This window comes from Homarus americanus, unplaced genomic scaffold (assembly GCF_018991925.1).
Source record: "Homarus americanus isolate GMGI-L3 unplaced genomic scaffold, GMGI_Hamer_2.0 scaffold45562, whole genome shotgun sequence".
NCBI lineage: Eukaryota > Metazoa > Arthropoda > Malacostraca > Decapoda > Nephropidae > Homarus > Homarus americanus.
The window spans coordinates 6,912,265-6,919,747 of NW_024744839.1; positions in this window are offsets into that span (position 1 = coordinate 6,912,265).

Here is a 7,483-nt window from a genome sequence, read left to right on the forward strand (position 1 = left end):
TAATAATCATAATAATAATAAAATTTATATAAAAAACTAAATAAAAATTCTAATAAAAATCAAATGTAAAATAATAATAACCGTAAATACAAAAATGAAAACAACATAAATCAATAGTGAGAAACAATCGGACCACCAACCTGGGACTTGGTCACAATTTTTGTGATGCCATATGGCAGCAGGGTCTACCATAGACAACACATTATGGTGTTAACTATCATGGTGTTTCTATTATCTTACCCTTACATACTCCTTAAGTACAATGATGAGTGCCTCGCACACCTCTGGCACTATCTTGGAAATTGACTGCTTCGATATTTTAAACATGTTCTAGTACACGAGGCTGCGGTGTGCATCTCCGGTAGCCCTGCAGCGGAGAGTCAGTGCTAATCTCTCTTGAATTGATATTGCTTTTTCTGTAATTTGTGTCCATTTTACCAAAGGGCCCAATTTTCTGCAGCAGATGCTCAAAATCAGAGCTGGATATCATTACAAAGTTCTGGAAACAACCAGTCTCGTACTTCAGCAGGTAATAGCCCCATATCATCACGTTTTAACCCATCAGTCAGATCGTCCTCGTTTCCCTGTCTATCTTGTAGTGTTGGACGCACCCAAAATCGCCATCGATGGCGGTGACTTCCTCCACACAGCGTCATTGTTGCGGCTGCTGCTACGACTTCACTCGCCGACATCGTGTTGTCAACTAAACCAGCTGTGTGGACTATTTGAATACTCCACCTTTGCTTCTGACAATGTTGCCTGCAATGTTATTAAATATGTGACATTGGTGCGGATTAAGTTACAACATTGTGACCGCCAATGTTACCACCATTGGTCCAAACAGTTATCAACAATGTTCCTAACACTGTTGCTTTGGTGTAGACATGACTGTTACAAACACTATTACCAACTGTTGTCCAGCATGATTACAAGAGCGTTCCTAACACTGTAACGTTTGTGTGGACAAGACTCTGAACATTATTGATAACAGTCGCCAACACATATTACAAACAATGTTTGTGTCTACTGTGGCCGCACCCAATGGCTGACCAAGAATCAGTTGTAGCCCGCGTTAAGGCGTGCTTGAAAAAACACCTTGTAAACAAACTTCCTAATATACGGAACACATTATCAGCCAAGTTAACAAATGCGGGCGAATGGGTTGAATGTGTTCTGGTGAAAAACATGAAAACAAACTGAACTCTGAACATTTGTAACAGAAAACCGACTCGAGGCAAGAAAGCGCAATGGCTGGGTAAACTAAAATAATTCAAGGTAACTATTTAGCTAAGAAAAGTTTGATAGGACCATCAAGCCTCAACTTTTTTCCCTCATGCATTTCATATATATCCTTTTGTTCTTGGGCGTCTGGGAGGGTACTGGAACCACGGTAAGACAGTCCGGACTGCGAGAGGAGAGCAAGTGAGGCCTAATGACCATTTAATCTTGCTCTGTTACGTAGAGGGGGCGGTGGTACCCGGGAAGGTGAGGTATAAACACGCGGGGAAAAAGAACATAACCCTTGTTCTACTGTGAAGCAGGAGAGACGTACTGGATGGACCCACAGTAAAACAGCCAAGCCATCAGGTGTGGAATGTTTACCTGCAGGAAGATAACTTCATCTGGTTGTCCTCCGCCACAGGAAAGTTTGTCTTGGAAACTCAATGGAATAGTACCGATGGCGAGAGTTACTCACACGAAAGAAGTCAACTACACCCAACTATATCATGAGGAAAATATATGATGTTTGGAACTACCACAGAATAACCCGGATGGTGAGTGAGAGGAAGACAGGAGGGGGACAGTGGACGCATCCGGAAGACAAGTCCATCCGGTTCTGCTGAGGGGCCACAAAATGGGTTAGTCGGAAAGACAATAAAATCCTCCGGTGGTGGCGAGGACTACGAGAACTGGACGAATGACAGTCACTAAAGAAATTCATAAGCAGTTACAGAGGACCCTTGGCCACCGCCTCCCAGTCTAGTGAGTGGCTTTTGGGGGAGTAGAGAGGCGTTGTGAAGCAGAGATGAGGGGGACTGAGGAGAGGTGGAGGTGAGAGGTAAGGGAGGTGTGTAGGGAGAGGTGAGAGATAAGGGAGGTGTGTGAGGGTGTAGGGAGAGGTGAGAGATAAGGGAGGTGTGTGAGGGTGTAGGGAGAGGTGAGAGATAAGGGAGGTGCGTGAGGGTGTAGGGAGAGGTGAGAGATAAGGGAAGTGCGTGAGGGTGTAGGGAGAGGTGAGAGATAAGGGAGGTGTGTGAGGGTGTAGAGAGAAGTGAGAGATAAGGAAGAGAGGAAGTAGACTACCTGGGGATGAAGTAAGAGGTCCATCGGTGAGGTGAGAGATTGATGGGTGAAGAGATTGATGGGTGAGGCGAGAGATTGATGGGTGAGGCGAGAGATTGATGGGTGAGGCGAGAGATTGATGGGTGAGGCGAGAGATTGATGGGTGAGGCGAGAGATTGATGGGTGAGGCGAGAGATTGATGGGTGAGGCGAGAGATTTAGACATGATAGTTATGATAACCTTAGGGGGAGGTGAAAGAGAAGTGAGAGAAAGGGGAAGGAGGTGGGGGACAAAGGAGAAGGTTAAAGATAATGGGAGAGGATGAGAGAAAAAGGGAGCAGTGAGAGACATGGTAGAGGTGAGGGAAATGGGTGAAGTGAGAGACATGGGGGAGGTGAGAGATAAGGGAGTGAGATGAGAAACAGCAGGAAGGGCTCATCACAAAAGAAAACTAGTTTATTACATCAGTTAGATCATTCCTGATATTAACTATAGTGAGGTAGTAGAACGTATGTGTGTGTGTGTGTGTGTGTGTGTGTGTGTGTGTGTGATAAGATAAACAACATTACACACACATACTGTAGGTCTCTCTCCTGACAAACTCGAGGTTAATATAAAAAGCGTAATATTTTATCTTCTTCTTTGCTAAATTCATCCTGTGTTGTTTCTTAAATGTATGTATGTTAAGGTTTATCCCCTTACTGGAGCTGTCCTGACTGACTCATCAATGTTAAAAAAAAAAGAAAACAAAAGAAAAGCGTAACAGAGAACTTTGGTACAGAACTTCGATTCACAAAGATTCCTTACGTTAATTATATCTCCTGACACATAATAAGAAATCGTATCTAGTTAAGGTAGCCTCTCAGTTTAAATTTTATCTCCCTACTGGTGCTACGTAAACGTCTGTAGTTAACAGAGTCTCAGTGGAGTTTTGTCACCTAACTGATGTAAAGTGTACCAACACCGGTCCGGGTTAAAGTCGTCTCAGTGTAATACTGTATGTTATTTTTATGGTGTTTCAGTTTAAGTCAGTCATGCTTTCGCACACCTTCAGTCAGCCAACGGAAAGCTTATATCCCTCCCGCGAACCTTGGCGAGTCGTGGCTCGGGCTCTCGCCGCACCTAGACCTGCGGGAGATGTATTGCGGCTCCTGCTTCCTCGTCACTCATTCCAGTGATTTAAGACCGGGAAAAATATTTCACCCCAATTGGTTTTCAGGTGAAATTTTTCATTCACAGCAAGTCTGGCTGCACAGTGTTGCCACGCACAGTGCTGCCACACTACCACACACTAACCAAGTTTAATTGCCCCCTAACAGTGCTGCCACCCAGACTCACTGTTACCACACCAGGGCACTCATGCTACAGAATATAAGACTGAAATGGCAATCTAGAACATTGTTACTACCTTACTACAATGGTGTTTCACAAAATAAAAAATATATGCCAGAGAACATAGTAAAGTTACCCTAGATCAGTATACACCACTACAGCGTCACCACAAGGACCAGTAGCACTTCACCAGCACACAGTTACCGTCACAGTGTCACAACATACCAGTTTAATACTGGTGAATTATGACAATACTTCACAACATCAAACACCTGCGTCACTACTACACCAAATACGCCTGCACTACTACCACACCATGACACCTGCGTCACTACCACACCATGACACACCTGCCCCATTACTACTCCATGACACACCTGCGTCACTACCACACCATGACACACCTGCCCCATTACTACTCCATGACACACCTGCACTACCACCACACCATGACACACCTGCACCACTACCACACCAAATACACCATGACACACGCTAAAGGAGGAGGGGTGAAGAGCGGCGCGAATAACACCAGCGGACGACAAACCCAAGGATCAACAGAAGTGTGTGATACCTCCTTAGTTTCCTCCCCTCCCCTTCCTCCTTTCTTTCCATCCCTTCCCACCTACCTACCTCCTCCCCAACATCCTCCCCACTTCCTGTACGATGTCACAACCTACCCATCAACACCTCCCCTTACTCCCTCACCACCACACACCTCACCACCACACACCTCCCCAACACCACACCACACGCACACTCTCCTTCTACCACATTCAGTCGCCAGTTGTGAATCGTTTGGGCATCATGTAACGAAGTGATTACCACCCCCCACCCCCCCCACCTCCACACTATTGACCACCCCTGGGATCCATCTCTCTACTTGTTTTTCTCCTCTATATTACTTTTCTAACATGAATGGTGTTATATGTAGTGATGATTGATGATGTTTTATGTAGTGGTGAAGGATGATGTTATATGTAGTGATGATGGATGGTGTTATATGTAGTGATGATTGATGATGTTTTATGTAGTGATGATGGATGGTGTTATATGTAGTGATGATGGATGATTTTATATGTAGTGATGATGGATGTTGTTATATGTAGTGATGATGGATGGTGTTATATGTAGTGATGATTGATGATGTTTTATGTAGTGATGATGGATGGTGTTATATGTAGTGATGATGGATGATGTTATATGTAGTGATGATGGATGTTGTTATATGTAGTGATGATGGGTGGTGTTATATGTAGTAATGATGGATGATGTTATATGTAGTGATGATGGATGATGTTATATGTAGTGATGATGGATGATGTTTTATGTAGTGATGATGGATGATGTTTTAGTAGTGATGATGGATGTTGTTATATGTAGTGATGATGGGTGGTGTTATATGTAGTAATGATGGTTGATGTTATATGTAGTGATGATGATGTGTTATATGTAGTGATGATGGATGATGTTATATGTATGTAGTGATGGATGATGTTATATGTAGTGATGGATGATGTTATATGTAGTGATGATGGATGTTGTTATATGTAGTGATGATGGATGATATATGTAGTGATGATGGATGTCGTTATATGTAGTGATGATGGATGGTGTTATATGTAGTGATGATGGATGATGTTATATGTAGTGATGATGGATGATGTTATATGTGATGATGGATGATATGTAGTGATGATGGATGATGTTATATGTAGTAATGATGGATGATGTTATATGTAGTGATGATGGGTGGTGTTATATGTAGTGATGATGGATGATGTTATATGTAGTGATGATGGTTATGTGTAGTGATGATGGATGTTGTTATATGTAGTGATGATGGATGATGTTATATGTAGTGATGATGGATGTTGTTATATGTAGTGATGATGGATGGTGATATATGTAGTAATGATGGATGATGTTATATGTAGTGATGATGGGTGGTGTTATATGTATGATGATGGATGGTGTTATATGTAGTGATGATGGATGAAATATATGTAGTGATGATGGATGATGTTAGTGATGAGTGATGATGGATGATGTTATATGTAGTGATGATGGATGTCGTATTATATGTAGTGATGATGGATGATGTTATATGATGATGTGGATGTTATATGTGTGATGATGATTTATATGTAGTGATGATGGATGATGTTATGTAGTGATGATGGATGATGTTATATGTAGTGATGATGGATGATGTTATATGTGTAGTATGATGGATGATGTTATATGTAGTATGATGATGATGATAGATGATTATATGTAGTGATGATGGATGATGTTATATGTAGTGATGATGGATGTGTTATATGTAGTGATGATGGGTGGTGTTATATGTAGTGATGATGGGTGGTGTTATATGTAGTGATGATGGATGCTGTTATATGTAGTGATGATGGATGATGATATATGTAGTGTTGATGGGTGGTGTTATATGTAGTGATGATTAAACAATAAAATAATAACAGTTTAATGCTAAAAAAAATATACTTTGCTGTACCGTTGTAGTGAAAAACATGGTGGAACTTACATACACCGTTAATGAACTATTGATGGAAGAAGAAGTTTTGGGGACTGAACAGTGAGACAATGTGGAGCCTCCCGGAGGGTGGCATAATGTTCCCACCTACTTCCCTTCCTACCTACCTACCTACCTCCTCCCTTCCTTTCATTCTCTCCATAGTTAGTTCCAATCCCCCTCGTTCCTGCCCCCACACACGAGGGTAAATGACTGCCTGAAGCACCCCACTAAGCCCAACATGACTCAAGGCCACACAAAGAAGACTTTAGTGAGCCTTAAACTGTGTCAACAAAGAAACAACAACAAAAAAAACATGACGTGAACCCCAAACCTTCACTCAGTTACACGGCGTCTCAATTACACGTATCTGGTATTTTATTGATCCAATTTTATTTAGGGCACCAATTTATAGTACAGTACTGCCACCTTACGCCTACTACCGACCACACACTGTACTTGGTACATGGTAAAACAGGTATAAATATATTCTTTTTAATTTATTTATACGAATAGTAATGTATATTTTACCACAGGAAGGCAGTTATAAGAACCTAATTAAATATCACTAAGTTATCGTGTTCCTTGTGGTTCTCAGACGTAACAAAGTAACATTAAGTTCCTTGTTGCTTTCCTCAAGACGTTAAACTGCCTCAACTTGTGCTCCAGTCGCCACAATCTCCGCGGCGTCCTATAACACGTGATTATCCTAGTAAATATTTAGTGAAAACTTCCTTAAGGTCACCACGAGGTCTCTCATCTATCCCTCGGGGCAGGTGTGTCTACCCCAATAGCATGATACACCTCCCTCTCAGTAGCTACACCCACACCTGTTAGATGACACCTCCATCCGTAGCTTCCCCCACCTGTTGGATGACATCCCTCAGTAGCTTCCCCCACCTGTTGGATGACATCCCTCAGTCGCTTCCCCCCACCTGTTGGATGACACATCCCTCAGTAGCTTCCCCCCACCTGTTGGATGACACATCCCTCAGTAGCTTCCCCCCACCTGTTGGATGACACATCCCTCAGTAGCTTCCCCCCACCTGTTGGATGACACATCCCTCAGTAGCTATACCCACACCTGTTAGATGACACATCCTCAGTAGCTTCCACCACCTGTCAGATGACACACCTCAGTAGCTTCCCCACACCTGTTGATGACACCTCCCCCCAGTAGCCTCTACCTGTTGAATGAGACACTTCAGTAGCTACTAGCTTCCCCCACCTGTTGGATGACACTCCTCAGTACAAGCCTCTACCTGTTGGATGAGACACCTCCCCAGTAGCTACAAGCTCTACCTGTTGGATGAGACACTCCCAGTAGCTACAAGC